At 34.8% G+C, this 20,127-nt stretch overlaps 1 protein-coding gene across 7 annotated transcripts in view; it reads right to left on the bottom strand.

Annotated features, from left to right (window-relative positions):
- Nucleotides 1–20,127, bottom strand: part of SNTG1 (syntrophin gamma 1) — an 894,682-nt gene that overhangs the window by 665,342 nt on the left and 209,213 nt on the right. Inside the window, exon 1 of one of the 7 annotated variants that reach the window (XM_081070083.1) lies at nt 9,608–9,699. The exons of the other annotated variants lie outside the window; for them this stretch is intronic. The gene's annotated coding sequence lies outside the window, so the exon portion shown is untranslated. Of the gene's footprint in view, nt 1–9,607; nt 9,700–20,127 lie in introns of those variants that run through there. 7 annotated transcript variants of the gene reach the window in all.

The raw sequence follows: 20,127 nt of genomic DNA, 5'->3' as shown, positions 1-20,127 counted from the left end.
GAAGTTGGACTTTATAGAGTCTGACAGTTCCTGTTCCTCCGAAGCACTTTCAAAGAAAGAACTCTCTGCTGACGAGCTATATAAGCGACTCGAGAAACTCATTATTGAGGACAAAGCAAATGATGAACAGATCTTTGACTGGGTAGAGGCTAACCTAGATGAAAGCCAGATGAGTTCACCTACATTCCTTAGAGCTTTAATGACAGCCGTTTGTAAAGCAGCTATTATAGCCGACTGTTCTACCTTCCGATTGGACACTGCTGTTATCAAGCAGAGAGTGCCGATCTTACTCAAGTACCTAGACTCGGATACAGAGAAGGAACTGCAAGCACTTTATGCACTACAAGCATCAATAGTAAAACTTGATCAACCTGCCAATTTGCTACGGATGTTTTTTGATTGCCTCTATGACGAAGAGGTAATATCCGAGGATGCCTTCTACAAGTGGGAAAGCAGCAAGGACCCCGCGGAGCAGAATGGGAAGGGTGTGGCGCTCAAATCTGTCACGGCATTCTTCACGTGGCTTCGCGAAGCAGAAGAGGAATCTGAGGATAACTAAAACGTCAAATATACAAAAAGAAACAAAAGAAACAATTTAAGTATTTTTTAAAAAAGTTTCACGTCTTCGCCAATCACAGTGCAGCAAGGCCAATTCTCGCAGAAACCCCCACGTGTGCACGAGTGGGAGAGGGGAAAGAGAAAAACAGGTGATCATGGAGGAAAAAGGTACTGGAAAAAAGTAAACTTCAAACCTGAGGGCGGGAGCACTAAAACCAAAATACATGTATTATTTATAGAAAATATTTTCTGTTTTAATCTTTTCTTTGTAAACGAGGACTCATACTTAAAAAAAAAAAAATCTGTTTAGCAAAAAAAAAAAAAAAGAGTTGAGAACTTTTAATTTATTTTAAGGACTGCAAATGCCAGTGTAATTTTTTAATTTGCAGTTTCTGTAAACAACTTGTATAATAGAAAAGCAGAGAAATAAATTTCCCTCCCCTTCAGATGCACCTCACGTTTGTTTTAAAGCATAGTAGTTAGTCCAGATTTAAGAAGGTTTGGGGTAAACAAGGTAAGAAAGATTTTTCTTTTCTTTGTTTTTCTTTTCTTTTCTTTTTTTTTTTTTTTTCGTTGGCATCAAATCTTTCTGCCTGCCTCTCAGCTTGCTTCAGAAAATAAAAAAAATCACAATAGTAATCAAAACATACATAACCTTGGAACAGAAGGAAATGCTGTGGACCAGAGAACTCCAAGAATTGTTTTAAAAAAAAGTGCTACCCTGGAAAAAGTACTCTTAATACTTTTGAAATCTTTAGAGCAACTTTAAGGCTTGTAAATACATAGAACAAATATTTAAAAAAAAAACAACAAAAAGAAATTGACTCAATACTATTTCTTTTCACTTTCAAAATATAAAGAACAAAATAAAGACAAACATTGCAAGTTTAAAAAAAAAAAAGGCTGTGATAAATATACATACTATATATATGTATATATATATATATACATATATATAGCAAACATTAAAAAACTACACAAAAAATATGACTTTAAAACATAATGCATAATTCAAAATGGAACTCTTATAAAGCTTCAAGTCACCTACAGTAAAATAGGAAAATAATAACAATAAAAAAACAGAGGGACAAGAAACAAAACAGAGAGATCAAACAGAAAATGAGTAATGCATTAAAAATTAAAGCTATAAAACGTCAATAGTTATTGTAAATACCAATGTTCTAAATACATCAATTATAAAACAGAGATTGGCAGAATGGATAAAAAAAATGACACAACATTCTATGAGAAAATTTCTTCAAACTTAACAACATAGGTAGGTTGAATGTAAATGGATTGAAAAGAAATACCTTACAAATATTAATTTTTATAAAAATCAGAAATGGATATAAAATAAATTTCAGAGCAAAGAAAATTACTAGCCAATAAGATGGGCATCACATAATGATAAAAGAATCAATCCACCAAGATGATATAGCAATCCTAAATCCCAAACAATAGAACTAAAAGAAGAAATAGTCATCCACAATCATGTTAAGAATTCTCAGCGATTGATAGAACTACTAGACAAAAAATAAGAAAGGATGTAGAAGAACTAATCAACATAAGCATTATAAGACAGCCACCAAACAACATCAGATTAAGCATTCTTTTCAAGTGGACATGGAACATTCACAAAAAAATAAAATAAATAAATAAATAAATTATATATATATATATATATATATATATATATATATATATATATAATATGTCAAAAATATAACATTAAGACATTTAAAGAATTGAAATCATACAGAAAATGGTCTATATACTGATTGGAATCAAACAATATATCAATAAAGCAAAGACAACAAGAAAAAATATCTAAATATTTAGAAATTAAACACTAGACTTCTTAGTAATATGTGTGTCAAAAATTCACAAAGAAAATAGAAAATACATAAAACTGAATGAAATGAAAATAAACTATATTAAAATTAGTGTGATGCATAGAAAGCTAAGAGCAAAACGTATGGCATTAAACTGTTATATCACAAAAGCACAATGATCTCCACTTGATAATTTCAGCTCCTACTTCTAGAAACTAGGAAAAGAAGAGCAAGTTAAAACTAAAACAAGAAGAAGAAAAAAAATAAGTGAAATTGTAAAACAAGACAAATGGAGAAAATTAATTAAAAAGTGGGTTCATAGGAAAATCAATTAAAACATACCTCTAGTAATATTTACAAAGATAAAAAAGATAAAAGAAATAGATCACTAATTTCAGGTATACAATGGGGGTATCATACATCCTACAACCAGAAATATCACAAGGAAATGCTACTAATAACTTGAATTTCATGTTAAACAATATAGAAGTAATAATCTAATTTTTTTAATTGCAACGTTAAAAACTCAGTCAAAATGAAATAGATAACGTGAATAATCTTGTAAATAGTAAATAAATAGAATTTGTAATTTAAACTCTTCTGAGAAAGAAGTCTCCAGGATCAAATAGTTTCACTGGAGACTTTTACCAAATACTCAAGGAATTAATATTAATTTTACACACTATCTTTCTAAGAAAGGAAGAGGAGAAAACAATCCCCAATTAATTTTATAAGATCAATACTACGCTGACATCAAAACAAATTAAAAGAACACCAAAAAAGAAAACTACAAGTCTATATCACTCTTGAGTTTACACAAAAATCCTCTAAAAATATTGAATTCAATAGTGTATGGAAGCATAATATACTGCAGCCAAGTGGGATTTATTTCAGGTATGTAAAGATGGATCAATATTTGAAAATCAATCAACATAATACACCATTTCAACAGGTTAAAGAAGGAAAACATTATTTGACACAAAAAGCTCTAACAAAATCCCACACCCATTTATTATAAAAAGTCCTGGCAAGTTTAGAACAGAGGAAAAATAACCTGTTAAAGACAACTTAACAGGAAACCTCATATCTAGTGTGCCACATAATGTGTTTTTTGGAAGGTCAGAAGTAATGCAGGGATTTTTGCTCTCACCACTCTTAAGCATAATACTGAGAGTTCCTGCTACTGAAATAAAACAAGAAGATGCATAGGAGAAAAAATTATAAATTGGAGCTCATCAAAATTAAAGACGTCTGCAAAAGAGGATGAAAAGACAAGCTACCGATTGGGAAAAACATGTAAAAGTATGTTCTCTCTCTCTCTCTCTCTCTCTCTCTCTCTCTCTCTCTCTCTCTCTCTCTCTCTCTCTCAATTCTTCCTTTCTCTTTTTTCTCCACCACACACACACACACACACACACACACACACACACACACACTTCTTTTAATCTCTCAGTCAGCATCTTTATCACTTCTCTTCTTAACTCTGGATTAGCATGATAATAATTTCCCTGCAAAAGTCTCCCACAATCTTAGCTCTCTAGCTTACATTGTAAAAGCACATTTTTAGTAAAATTCAATCTACATTTTTTTCATTCTTATACCTGTACACCTGAATTTTGCAAGAGAATATCAGAAAAGTTAACAGGAAGATTTCATTTTAAATTCATGATCTAAAACTTAAGCTTTATTGTTAGCCTTATACATTTTCAGTTAAATTTATTTTCAAGTATTTGTAGCATGTTGGTCATTATTGGAAATAAATATATGTTTTGTCACTTATCATTAACATAAAAAAAATCTATTGGTTGTATATTTATATTTTAGATAGTTATTTTATCAAATTGTTTAAAACAAGTCCAGAGGCTTTTTAGTTGAGTACTTGATCTTCTAGGTATGTAATAATGTATGTGAAAATAAATAATTGTGTCTCCTATCTGATATAGTGTTTGTATTATTCGTTAGGGATTGTTAGTAGTGAGGATCTCCAAAATAATCCAGTACTACTCATACTGGAGATAAGACTCTCACCTGAGTTGTGTTAATTTAAATAATAGCTTCTTTAGTATTTTACCATTTAATATATTTTCTATCTACTTCAGGAAAACACCATTACAATGTCTAAGTATTTTTAATCTATTCCTGATTTAATTGTCTTTAAACAAAGAGTAATTTAATGTTATCAAATGTGATTTTGAGAGTTAGGTAGGTGGTTTTTTCTCCTATTATAATAAATAAGTAATGAAAATACGTTATGTAAAGTTGAACCATTTATTCATGCTTAAATTTAAATTCTTGATCATATTACATAATTACTTTGTTACATACATTTTTATTTAATTAACTAGTGTTTTAATTAAGATTTTTAAGATGCATTCTTAAGTTGAATTGGCCTAATGCTTTATTTTATGATATCATATTAATTTTCCAGTTTGGGGATTACATTAACCTCACTTTTCTCTTTTCTATTTTAGTATGTTTATAATTGAGTAATCTCTGTATTCCTACCTGGTTTGCAATATTGTTTTTTCTGCTATAACCTTTGATTCAATTTACTAACATTATAATTAGAATAATTATGTCTATATTCTTAAATCAAACTTAGTTATAGCCATGTGTTAATAACATTCTTATCTGAAATATATGCCAGCTATCTTTTGTATAATCTCCAATTCATTACATGTTGAACTAATTTTTGTTCTCTCAAGGCTCACTCTTACCTTTTGTATTTGCCCTTTTTTATTCTAGTATCATTGCATTATTCAAATTTTCTAACCTCTTTGCAGAGGTTATCAAATTAAAATTTGATAAATTTTAATTTTCTTAAAATAGTCTATTTTTCTCTCAAATTTATTGCCATAGGATTATAGGGTTACCTGTGTCACTATATTACACTATGTTATTGTAGCCTTAAAGATTGCTTTTCTTTTCTTTTTCTTTTTTAACCTTCTTATGAGTTCTTTCATTCTAAATCTTGAAAGCTTTTTTCTTTCTTTTTCCTTTCTTTTTTTTAAGCTATCCTCCATAACCCATTTATCACTCATGATTTCTATATGCTGGAATTTTTCCGTGGAATTGTTGCTTGTGTTCTCCAATGGAGCTTGGGAAATATAATACAGTTTTACCTATGATCATCTTTTTCTCTTTTTATTAAAAATTTTATGTGGAGAGAGGGGTTTATTAGTGCTAGTGCTGCCATAAAAAAATGCCATAGACTGCAAAGCTTAAACAACAGAAATTTATTTTCTCACAATTGGGGAGGTTAGCAGTTCAATATCATGGTGTTGTCAAGATTAGTTTCTGGTGACATCATAGAAATGGTGGCAGTGGGGTGGGCTTCTTGAGTTCTCCCCTGGAAGTTACCACAAATTAAACATCTATTACTCATCAAAGGATTCTCTACTCATCCCACTGAACTGCTAAGAGACTCACATGAGGATTATCTGACGGTGGGCAAACCGGGCTAGTGGGAGAAGAGAGAAGAGAGAGGTGTAGAGATGCGGCCTGCATCTGTGGCTGTGGAGATGAGGAGCCATAGAACACAAACAAGAGATCACATCATCTAGGCTGTGGACTCCCTCCCTGCACCCAACAATCCTGCCAAGAGGTCAGCATATAGGACAGCGGTGCCCAGCATTTGAGGCAGAAACCTCAGCTGAGAACTGCAGCTGGGCTCTCTTGGTCAGAGAGAAAGCAGAGAAAACTCCATACCTGGGCTCCCACCCCCACTTTCCCACAGCAATCCTACTCCAGCCCTAACAGAGTCTTAAACTAGACGCTGAATGGAGGGTAGTGTTAGATTACAGAGGAGCTGTAGACCGCAAGAACTGGAAAAACTGATTTGCAGCTGTGACCTAGGAAAGAAGCTGGACAGGGAGACAAAAACACCTGCCTACCCAGGCCCCACCTTTTCTGGGTGGCTCCCAGCAGGGCAATTACTGCTGCTGAGACAAATGCAGGGGTCAGCAGCAGGTGGAAGAGGCAGGTCTGGGTTTTCAGCAACTCAGACATCTCACACCCTCCACACCCTCTAAATGGAGAAGTGCCGTAAGAACCAGGAGACCAGCGCACAAGGCATAAGCCCACCTCCAGGTGGCTGGCTGTAGTGCACTTGGCACATTTGTGCAGGTGACAGCAGAAACTGCACTGACTTTGTAATAACTACCAACCACAACCCATAGCCCGACTCATCTAGCACTGCATTGCCAGGGTAACTGTGGGCGCCGGGTGGCCAGCTCTACCTCCACAAAATGCAGAGGAGTTTTTGTACAGCAGAGTTTTTGTACAACCTGGTAACAGCTTGGTCACTTAAGCCAAGAATGGTGCTTTTAAAATTATCATTGTTATCATATATGTATGTATATACATGTATATGTATATACATATGTATGTGTGTGTATAATATATATATATATATATATATATATGATTTTTTTCCCATTTCTCACTCTCTTCCTTTCTTTTTTCTTTTCCTTGCTCTATGTTTCCTTCTTTCCATTTTTCTGCATTGATATTTTTGGGGGCGGTGTTGCTATTTTTGTTTTGTTTCTTTTGTTTGTTTTGTTTTTTGTATTTTTGATATGTTTGTTTGTGTTAAGTGTTGGTTGTCAGTTGTTTTTACATGTGAGTGTATTTGTCTTTTTATTGTTGTTGTTGTGCTTGTTGATTTGTTTTGTTCTGAAATTGCCCTTCGCTAGGGCCCAGACTAAGAAGTACAAGAATCAACACACCCAGAGGACAACTCCAGACCAAACGAGAGCATTACCTGATTTGACCTACAAATGACACACCCAAAGAAAATTCTCTACAGTCACAAGAGCCCATAAGGGCCAAGCCTCATCTGAGGGGTCAACCCTCACACAGCAGCTCATACATTGTTTGCATAGCCAGTCTCACAACTAGTCAGTCTAGGAGTCAATCCCACCTATTGACAAGATGAAAGCAATTAAATCTCAACTTTAACAGGAGAATACACACAACACAAGGAACACTTCAGGAACACACAAACAGGAGAATAGGGAGACTGTGCAATTCAATTATCAAGGTCACATACAGACTGAAAGACCTAGGGGATCTATCTAATACATAAAAGGAAACACAGAGATTCAGCCACAATGAGGAAACAAAGAAATATGTCACAAATAAAAGAAGAGAAGAACCTCCAGAATTGGAACTAAATAAAATAGAGGTAACAAATTTATCAGAAACAGAGTTTTGAACACTGATGATAAGAATGTTTAAAAAAATTAGTGAGAAAATAAAGAAGCATAGAGAAATCATAAAAAACAACCAGTTAGAACTAAAGAATACAGTAACTGAAATAAAGAACATTCTTGGAGGAATTACCAGCAGGTTAGTTGAAGCAGAGGATCAAATCAGAGATTTAGACGACAAAATAGCAGAGATCACCCAAGCAGAACAACAAAAAGAAAAAAGGGTAAAAAACAATGAAATAAGTTTAAGAGATCTGTGGGATAACATCAAGCACAGCAGCATGTGCATCATAGAAATACCAGAAGGAGAACAGAGGGCCCAAGGAATCGAGAACATATTTGAAGTAATAATGACAGAAAACTTCCCTAACCTGGTTAAGGAAATTGACATACAAACCCAGGAAGTGCAGAGAGTTACAACCAAGATAAACCCAAAGAGACTCACGCTAAGGCACATTATAATTAAAATGGCAAAGTTTAAAGACAGAGAGAATCCTAAAGCCGCAAAAGACAGACAATGAGTTACTTAAAAAGGGCACTTCCATAAAACTACCAGCTGACTTTTCTACAGAAATTTTGTAGGTCAGAATGGAATGGCAAGAGGTATTCAAAGTGATGAAAAACAAAGGCCTACAACCTAGATTGCTTTATCCAGCAAGGCTATCATTTAAGTTTGAAGGAAGGATAATGAGCTTCCCAGAAAAGAATAAGATAAAAAAATTCATTACCACCAAGCCAGCATTGTAGGAAATGTTTAAAAGACTTCTTTAACCAGAAGAAAGATGAAAACAATCTAACTAATGAAGACCAGAAATACAAATAACAAATCGGTAATAACTACGTACCTATTAATAATTACTTTAAATGTAAATGGATTAAATGCTCCAATCAAAAGCCATAATGTGGCTGAGTGGACAAGAAAAGAAGACCCTTGCATACGCTGTATGAGAGACTCACCTCAGATCAAAAGACAAACATAGGCTGAAAATAAGGGGATAGAATAAGATATTTCATGCCACTGGAATTGAGAAAAAACTCAGAAGTAACAATACTTATATTGGAGAAAATAGCCTTTAAAATAAAGAATATAATAAAAGACAAAGAAGGGAACGACATAATAATAAAGGGGTCGATCCAACAAAAGGACATGACCCTAGAAAACATCTATACACCCCACATTGGAGCACCTAAATATATAGAACAGATATTGACTGACATAAAGACAGAGATCAACAGTTACACTATCATAATAGGGGACTTCAACACATCAGTGACAACAAGAGTCAGATCTTCCAGACAGAGAAATCAATATGGAAACATCGGCCTAAAATAATACATTAGACAAGTTGGATTTAATCGATATTTTACAGGATTTCACCCCAAAGCTGCAGAATATACATTCTCCTTGAATGTCCATAAAACAATTTCCAAGATAGACCAGATATTAGGCCACAAAACAAGTCTCAATAAATTTAAGAAAATTGAAATCATTTCTAGCATCTTCTCCATCCACAGAGCTATGAAATTGAAAATCAATTACAAGAAAAAACTGGAAAACACACAAATACATGGAGGCTGAATGACATGTTACTAAATAATGAATAGGTCAAAACAATGAGATCAAGGAAGAAATCAAAAGATACCTTGCAACATACATAAATGAAAATGTAATGACCCAAAATTTATGGGATGCACAGAAAGCAGTCCTAAAAGGGAAATTCATAGCAATGCAGGCCTACCTAAAGAAAAAAGAAAAATCTCAAATCAACAGTCTATCATAGGTTGTCATCAATATGGCGGCATGAGGTGAACCTCTGTAAAGCTCCTCTACAATTTACAACTAATCAAAAAACAATAACTCCACAAAGGACTCCCTCCACAGTAGACAGGCAAGACGAACATGCACATTACTGAATTCACCTAAAGGTGGGAGAATAGCGTGAGTGAGGGAGGAGGGAGAGGAGAAGTACGGAGATGAAGACCTGTGGGCGCAGGACGCAGACCTACCTCAGAGCTCCGAACTCGCTGCATCCCGGAACTACCGCAGCTGTGGAAGAGGGAAGAACTCGGACTCCTAGGGCTCCGCTTATGGCCTACAGGGTTCAGGGGGCAGCATATAACACGGCTGAACTCCGCGCTCACAGCAGAGACCTCGGAGAAATGACTAAGGGAAAAAAGCTGAAAACGGTGGTTTAAGCTCTCACTTCCGAGCACAGAACAGAAGCCTTAGGCACTGACACTAGCCACCCCCTCCCTACCCTCGCAGAGCTTGCCCCACCTCTCCACCCCCCCACCCCCCCACCCCCCCACCCCCGCCAGTGCTACAAGTGGAACATTAGCACTGTCAAATCAAAAGAACACACTATTTGCTGTTCTGAGAACTGTGGACCACAGACACAAATTCACAGCCCTACTAGTTCCAAAAAGGGGAAGGAGCTATGGAAGCCGAACAGGCTATGGTGGTGGTCGCCACCATTGCTCTGGGCCACCTCTCGCAACTCACCCCGCCTCTGGCGCCACCTATCTGGGCAGATCCCTGCAGGAGTAAACAGAACTGCTGAAACATACAGGCTCTGAATCTGGTGCAGAAAGAGCTTCAGAACTTCAAAAGCTCTCCGCATCCCCACAGGGACGTGGCGCCCTATGACCCAGGCAAACTGTTAAAAGAGGAGAAGCCCATTTCCCAGGGAATGCCCCCTTTGTGTGAGAAGCTGGAATAGTGCAGAGAAAACATAGCACTACTGTGTGACAGAGGAAAAAAAAGGCTGTAATCGGATAGAAAATAAACCATTCTATCAACAAGTATTGGAAAACTAAAGAAAGACCTTTCCTATCAACCTGTTGCAGAAGGCACTCCTGTAGATGTCTAGGATGAGAAATAATAAATCAGTAATTGCCATGAATAACCAAAGCAACAAAACAGCTCAGAGAGAAAATCAAAAGTCTCCAGAAAAGGAACTTAAAGATATGGAAATATGTGACTTAAATGACAGAGAATTCGAGACTGCAGTTCTGAAAACAAAGAGATGCAAGAAAACACAGAAAGGCAATTTAATGAACTCAGAAACGCAATCAAGGAAAAACATGAACATTTTACAAACAGATTGAAATTTCAAAAAAACACCCAAATGGAATTTGTGGACATTAGAACTCAATAGAAGAAATTAAGAATGAAATAACCAGCTTAGGTAGTAGAGTTCACCAGTTGGAGGAAAGAATCAGTGACATCTAAAATAGACACCTGGAAATTGCACAGATGGAAAAAGAAAGAGACTTGAGACTTAAAAGAAATGAAAAAACTCTACAAGAACTTTCTGACTCTATCAGAAAGAGCAGTATAAGAATAATGGGCATACCAGAAGAAGAAGAAAGAGAGAAGGGAACAGAGAATATATTCAAACAAATTGTTGATGAGAACTTCCCAAACTTGTGGACAGAACTGGATCCTCGAAGTAAATAGAATACCTAATGACCTTAATTCCAACAGGCCTTCTCCAAGGCACATTGTATTGAAGCTGTCTAAAATCAACGACAAAGAAAGAATCCTCAAGGCAGCCAGGGAAAAGAAGACGGTAACCTACAAGGAAAGCCCATTCGATTATCACCAGATTTTTCAGCAGAAACTCTACAAGCCAGGAGGGAGTGGAACCAAATATTCAAACTATTGAAAGAGAGAAATTATGAGCCAAGAGTAATATATCCAGCAAAGATATCCTTTAGATATGAAGGAGGAATAAAGACCTTTGCAGACATACAGAAGCTGAGGGAATTTTCTAATACAAAACCTGCACTATAAGAAATACTAAGGAGGTTATCCAACCACCAACAACAGGGACAATTTGTGGCAACCAAACATAAAAAGGGGGAGAGTAAAAGCCTGAACTGGAATATGGGAATGGAGAAAGTAAGCGTGCTGAAGAAAATGGGATACTCTAAATATCAAATTTTCTTTTACATAAACTTCAGGGTAACCACACAAAAGAACTCCAAAACTGAAATAGATATCGTAACAAAAGAAGAAACAGTGGGAAACATCATAGAATACCGCCACAGAAATAATAGACAACAACAAAAAGGCAAAGAAACAATGGAGACAAAGACTAACCAGAAAACTAAAGATAGAATGACAGGAAATCCTCACATATCAATAATCACCCTAAATGTAAATAGACTGAACTCACCAATAAAAAGGCACAGAGTAGCAGATTGGATCAAAAACTAAACCCAATCATATGCTGTCTCCAAGAAACACATCTCAGCTCCAAGGACAAGCATAGACTCAAAATAAAAGAGTGGAAATTGACACTCCAAGCAAATGGGAGCCAGAGAAAATCAGGTATAGGCATAATGATATCACATGAAACAGATTTCAGTATGAAAAAGATAACAACAGACAAAGATGGACATTTCATAACGGTAAAGGGGAATATACAACAAGAAGACATAATACTCATCAATATTTATGCCCCCAAAGAGGGAGCACTGAAATATACCTAGCAACTACTAACAGAACTAAAGGGAGAAATTGACCAAAACACAATTATACTTGGGGACTTCAATACATTATTGACAGCTATGGACAGATCATTCAAACAGAAAATAAATAATGAAAGTGCAGCCCTAAATGACACATTAGATGAAACGGAGATAATTGACAAATATAGCACACTTCGTGCTAAAACATCAGATTATACATTTTTTTCGAGTGTACATGAAACATTCTCAAGGATAGACGATATATTGGGGCATAAAATCAGCCTCAGCAAATTTAAGAAGATTGAAATCATACCACGCATATTCTCTGATCACAAAGCTTTGAAATTGGATATCAACTGCAAAAAGAATGCAGGAAAAAACACAAATACAGGAAATTAAACAGCATACTTTTAAAGAACGACTGGGTCAAAGAAGAAATTAGAGGAGAGATCAAAAGATTCATAGAAACAAATGACAATGAAAATACATCCTACCAAATTTTTTGGGATGCAGTGAAAGCAGTTTTAAGAAGGAAATTTATATCGTTACAGGCCTATCTCAAGAAGCAAGAAAAATCCCAAATAAATAACTTCACGTTACACCTTGAAGAACTAGAAAAAGAAAAACAAATGAAATCCAAGGTCAGCAGGAGAAAGGAAAAAACAAAAATCAGAGCAGAACTAAATGAAATAGAGAACAAAAAGACAATACAAAACAATTAATGTGACAAAGAGCTGCTTATTTGAAAAGATTAACAAAATTGACAAACCCTTGGCTAGACTCACTAAGATAAAAAAACAGAAGACACTAATTAACAAAATCAGAAATGAAAAAGGGGAAGTTATCACGGACACCACAGAAATACAAAGGATCATCCAAGAATACGATGAAGGACTATATGCCACCGAATTCAATAACCTGGAAGAAATGGACAAGTTCTTAGAAACATATAGCCTTCCAAGGTTGAACCATGAAGAACTAGAAAATCTAAATGGACTGATCATCAGTAACGAAATTGAATCAGTCATCCAAAACCTTCCCAAAAGCAAAAGTCCGGGACCAGATGGCTTCACTAGTGAATTCTATCAAACCTTCAAAGAGGATCTAATACCAATCCTGCTCAAACGTTTCCAAAAAATTGTAGAAGAGACAGTATTCCCTAACTCATTTTATGAGGCCAACAGTACCCTGGTACCAAAACCTACTAAGGACAACACGAAAACAGAAAACTACAGACCAATTTCTCTGAAGAATACAGATGCCAAATCCTAAACAAAATTCTAGCAAATTGAATACAAGACTGCATTAAAAAGATTATTCATCACGATCAAGAGCGGTTCATCCCCGGGGCACAAGGATGGTTCAACATCTGCAAATCCATCAATGTGTACATCACATAAACAAAATAAAGAACAAAAATCATATGATTATATCAATTGATGCAGAAAATGCATTTGCAAGATACTACATCCGTTTATGATTAAAACACTTAAGAAAACAGGTATAGAAGGAAAACAACTTAACATAATAAAGGCCATATATGACAAGCCTTCAGCTAATCTCATAATTAATGGTGGAAAACTGAAACCTTTTGCTTTATGTTCAGGAACACAACAGGGCTGTGCCCTATCACCTCTGCTTTTCAACATAGTGTTGGAAGTCCTTGTCAGAGCAATCAGGCAATAGAAAGAATAAAAGGCATCCAAATTGGGAATGAAGATGTTACATTATCACTCTTTGCAGACGACATGATGCTATATATAAAAGCCCTAAAGACTCTACCAAAAAGCTATTAGAAATAATCAACGAATACAGTAAAGTTTCTGGCTACAAAATCAACATAGAAAAGTCTATTGAATTTCTATACACTAACAATGAAATCTCAGAAAAAGAAATACAAAAAAACAATTACTTTTGCAATTGCAGCAAAAAGAATAAAATACCTAGGAATAAACTTAACCAAGGATGTGAAGGACCTATATGCTGAAAAGTATAAGACATTTTTGAAAGAAATTGAAGAAGACACAAAGAAATGGAAAGACATTCCATGCTCATGGATAGGAAGAATCAACATAGTTAAAATGGCCATATTACCCAAAGCAATATGCAGATTTAATGCAATCCCCATCAAAACCCCAATGGCATTTTTTAAAGAAATAGAACAAAAAATCATCAGATTTGTTTGGAACCACAAAAGACGCCGAACAGCCAAAGCAGTCTTAAGAAAAAAGAACAATACTGGAGATATTGCACTCCCTGACTTTAGCTTGTACTACAGGGCTACAATAATCAACACAACATGGTATTGACAGAAAAACAGACACATAGACCAATGGAATAGAACTGAGGACCCAGAATAAAACTACATAAATATGGACAGATAATTTTTTACAAAGAAGCTAAAAACATACAACGGAGGAAAGACAGCCTCTTCAATAAATGGTGCTGGGAGAATTGGATAGCCACGTGCAAAAGAATGAAACTGAACTGCTATCTCTCACCATGTACCAAAATTAATTCAAAATGGATCAAAGACTTAAGCATAAGACCTGACACAATAAACTGCATAGAATAAAACATACATACTAAACTTATGGACCTTGGGTTCAAAGAGCATTTTATGAATTTGACTCCAAAGGCAAGGGAAGTAAAAGCTAAAATAAATAAATGGGACTATATAAAACTTAAAAGCTTCTGTATAGCAAAAGAGCCATCAAAAAAATAAAGAGGCGTCACCCCAATAAAATTAATTAAAAAAAAAAATAAAAATGCAACTGACTGAATGGGAGAAGATTTTTGCAAACAGTGCCTCCGATAAGGGGCTAATATCCAAAATATACAAGGAACTCATGAAACTCAACAACAAAAAAACAAACAACCCAATTGAAAAATGGGCAGAGGACCTGAATAGACGTTTCTCCAAAGAGGACATACAAATGGCCAATAAACATATGAAAAAATGCTCAACATCACTAATCATCAGACAAATGCAAATAAAAACCACAATGAGATATCACCTCACCCCAGTCAGAATGGCTTTCATCAACAAGACAAGTATTAATAAGTGTTGGAGAGGCTGTGGAGAAAGAGGAACCCTCATATACTGTTGGTTGGAATGCAGACTGGTGCAGCCCTTATGGAAGGCAGTGTGGAGGTTCCTCAAAAAAGTACGAATAGAATTACCATATGACCCAGCAATCCCTCTGCTGGGTATCTTCCTAAAAATTCTGAAAACATTTATCCATAAGGACACGTGTGCTCCAATGTTCATTTCAGCTTTTTTTTTCTGGTGGCCAAGGCATGGAAACAACCAAAATGTCCTTCGATAGATGAATGGATAAAGAAGTTGTGGTATATATACACAACGGAATACTATTCGGCGGTAAGAAAAGATGAAATAGGACCATTTGTGACAACATCCATGGATCTTGAGATTATAATGCTAAGTGAAATAAGTCCGACAGAAAAAGGAGAGAACCATATGATTTCACTGATATGTGGTATATAAACCAAAAACAACAAAGGAAAAAGACAAACAAATGAGAAACAAAAACTCATAGACACAGACAATAGTTTAGTGGTTACCAGAGGGTAACGATAATAATGGTGGGTGGAAGATGAGGGTAAGGGCGATCAAATACATGGTGATGGAAGGAGAACTGAATCTGGGTGGTGAACACACATGGGATTTATAGATGATGTAATACAGAATTGTACACCTGAAATCTATGTAATTTTACCACCAAATGTCACCCCAATAAATTTTTAAAAAAGCTAAAAACCTGTTTATCATTACACCTAAGGGAACTGGAAAAATAGCAGCAAAATAAGTACAAAGTGAGTAAAAGGAAGGACATATTAAAGATCAGAGTGGAAATAAATATAAAAGAGACAAAAGGTAATACAATACAAAAGATCAATAAAAGCAAAAGCTGATTTTATGAGAAGATAAATAAAATTGACAAACCTTTAGCTCGACTCATGAAAAAAAAGAGAGAGTGAGGACCCAAATTAATAAAATCAGAAATGAAATAGAAGTGCCAAGAGACACCACATAAATATAAAAAATTTTAAGAAAATCCTATGAGATTTTCTTAAAAAATCAATTTCAGTGTTTCCCTGAAAATCACACCTAGCCAGACAATCAGCTCCAATGCGTCTTTTGAAGCAATAATTAACATAAGACCCAGGATATGATATGATATTATATGATATGATACGATATTATAGACCTGGTCTTATAGTAAAATAAGGCCAACTCTTATATTAATTTTTGCTCCAAGACACATTAGAGCTGATTGTCCAGCTAACTCTTATTTTTGGGGACACACAGTATATGCCAAGAAATTAGACAATCTAAAAGAAATGAATAATATTCTAGAAGCATACATCTTTCCAAGACTAACTCAAGAAGAAATGGAAAATCTGAAGAGACTGATTACTACCAGTGAAACTGAATCTGAAATCAACAAACTCCCAAAAAACAAAAGCCCTAAACCAGATGGCTTTACAGGTGAATTTTACCAAACATTCCAAAAATAATTATCCTCTATTCTCCTCAAACTATTCCAAAATTCCAGAAGGAGGGAAGGGTCCTAAATTCTTTTTACGAGGTCATTATCACCCTGATCTCAAAATCAGAGAAAGGCATCACAAAAAAGGAAAACTACAGGCCCATATCCCTAATGAATATAGGTGCTAATATCCTCAACAAGATTTAGAAACAGAATTCAGCAATACATTAAGAAGATCATATACTATGATCAAGTGGGATTCATTCCTTATATGCAATTTTGGTTCAATATCCATAAATCAATTAATGTGATGCCCCATGTTAACAAAATGAGCAATAAAAATCGTGTGGTCGTATCAATAGATGCAGAAAAATTATTTGACAAAATCCAACAGCAATTTATGATAAAAACTCTTAGTAAAACGGGAATACAGAGACCATACCTCAACATAATAAAGGCCATATATGATAAACACACAGCTAACATACTCAATGAGGAAAAGCTAAAACCATTCCACTTGAGATCAAGAACAAGACAAGGTTGTCCACTTTGTACACTTTTATTCAACATAATTCTGGAAGCTCTAGCCACAGCAATCAGACAAGAAAAAGAAACAGAAGAAATTGGTAAGAAGGAAGTAAGATTGCCATTATATGCAGAAGACATGGTACTATATAGAGAGAACACTAAAGACTCCACCAGAAAACTATTAGAACTGATAAATTAATTTAGTAAAGTAATGGCATACAAAATAAATATTCAGAAATCAATTGCATTTCTATACACCAATAATAAACTATCAGAAGGAGAAATTAAGAAAACAGTCTCGATTACAACGGCTTCAAAAACTATGAAATACTTAGGAATAAATTTAACCAAAGAAATAAAAGACCTGTACTCAGAAAATTATAAGACATTGAAGAGAGAAATTTAAGAAGATACAAATAAATGGAAATACACACCATGCTCTTGGATAGGAAGAATTAATATAGTTAAAATGCCCATACTGCCTAAGGCAATATACAGATTCAACGCAATTTCTATCAAGCTACCAATGACACTTTTCACAGAAACAGAACATATAATCCTAAAATTTATATGGAACCATAAAAGATCCTGAATTGCTACGGATATTTGAAAAATAAGAACAAAGTGGGAGGTATCACGATACCTGTCATCAAATCATACTACACGGCTATAATAATCAAAACAGCATGGTACTGGCATAAAAAGAGACTCAGAATCAATGGAACAGAATGGAGAGCCCAGAAATAAATCCATGTCTATATGGTCATTTAACCCAAGACAATGGATGCAATAATTTACATTGCGGTAAAGACAGTCTATTCAATAAATGGTGCTGGGAAACCTGGACAGACACATGAAAAAAAATGAAGCTGGACCACCTCCTTACACCATATACAAAAATAAATTCAACATGGCTTAAAGACTTAAATGTAAGATCTGAAAACATAAAACTCCTAGAAGAAACTTTCGGAAGTAAATTTGCAAACATTACCCTTAGTAATATTTTTACTGATATATCCCCTCGGGCAAAAGAAGTAAGAGAAAAAAAAAAAAAAACATATGGGATTACATCAAACTAAAGAGTTTTTTTGGCAGCAAAGGAAACCATCAATAAAATAAAAAGGCATTCTACTGAATGGGAGAAGATATTTGTAAATGATACAGCTGATAAGGGATTAATATCCAAAATTTATAAAAACACTCATTCAAGTCAACACCAAAAAAAAAAAAAACAATTAAAGAAATGGACAATGGACATGAAGAGACACTTTTCTAAAGAGCACATACAGATGGCCAACAGACATACGAAAAAATGCTTAACTTCACTAATCATTAGAGAAATGTAAATAAAAACCACAATGAAATACCACCTCACTTCAGTCAGAATAGCTATCATCAATAAATCAACAAACAAGTGCTGGCAAAGATGTGGAGAAAAGGGATCACTCATGCACTGCTGGGGGGATTGCACTTTGGTGCAGTCACTATAGAAATCAGTATGAAGGTATCTCAAAAAACTGGGAATGGAACTATGTTATAACCCAACAATTCCACTCTGACATGTCTTTCCAGAGAAATCCAAAACGCTAATATGAAAAAAATGTATGCACCCCTATGTTTATTGCAGCACTATTCACAATAGCCAAGACATGGAAACAACTGAAATGTGCATCAGTAGATGACTGGATTAGGAAACTGTGATACATTTATACAATGGAGTATTACTTGACCATAAAGAATGAATTATTACCATTTGTAACGATATGGATGGACCTAGAGAACATTATGCTAAATGAAATAAGTCAGATGGAAAAAGACATATACCATATGATCTCACTTATATGTGGAATCTAAAGAATAGAATAAATGAATAAACTAATTACAAACAGTCTCAGAGATACAGGGGAAAATACTGAGGGTTGCTAGATGGGAGGGGGTTCAAGATGAGGGAGAAGGGGAGGGGATTAGAAAGCACAATTGATAACCACAATATTGCCACTGGGATACAAAAGACAACTTGGGGAATATAATCAGTAATGTTGTAAAGATTTTGTAGTGTATTTGATGGACAGTTGTCTTATTAGGGACACCACTTCATGGATGGTGTAGGTGCCTGATCACTGCAGTGTACACCTGAAGCTGAAGGTGAATAACAGTGAATGTCAACTATAATCATATATATATATATATATATATATATATATATATATATATATACACACATATATATATACATATATATGTATGTATATGTATATGTATATTTATATGTATGTTATATATGTGTCATATATATAATATATATGTATATGTCATATATATGTCACATATATATGTCATATATATATATATATATATACATATATATAAACAGGATAATGAGTACAGCATAAGGAATAGTCAGTGGAACTGTAAAAGCTCTATAGGATGTCAGAGGTGTAGTAGATTGGGGGAGGAGGGGTTATCACTTTGTGAAGGGTATAAATGTCTAACTATTACATTGCTTTGTACACCTGAAACTAATAATAAATAAAAAAAGATTAGTTTCTGGTGAGGATTCTTTCTTGCTTATAGACGGTTGCCTTCTTACTAAGTCCTCACATGGTTTTTCTTCTGTGTGTGCCAAAAGAGAAGGGAAGAGTTTGCTCTATGGTGTCTTTTCTTATATGTAAACTAATCCTATGGGGTCAGGACCCTATCTTCACAAGTTTGTTTTATCTTAACTACCCCTTAAAAGTCCTATCTTCAAATACAATCACAGTGGGAGTTAAGGCTTCAGCATATGAATTTGGGATGCAAACAATTCAGTCCATACCAGAGAGGTATAGTAGCTTACTTAGTAGGGGGTGATCTCAGAAAGCAAATGTGAGGGAGCTTGTAAGACAGGAAAAAAAAAAAAAAACATCAATACTGACATCTATTTATTAGTATCAGTACTACAACTAAAATAATTGATTCTTTCAAGAGTCCTGAGATGACACTGAACTCCTCCAGTGTCATTGAGGAGGA

The sequence above is a fragment of the Rhinolophus hipposideros genome (genome assembly GCF_964194185.1).
Source record: "Rhinolophus hipposideros genome assembly, chromosome: 13".
NCBI classification, from domain to species: domain Eukaryota; kingdom Metazoa; phylum Chordata; class Mammalia; order Chiroptera; family Rhinolophidae; genus Rhinolophus; species Rhinolophus hipposideros.
This window is presented reverse-complemented; position numbering and strand designations above follow the sequence as displayed.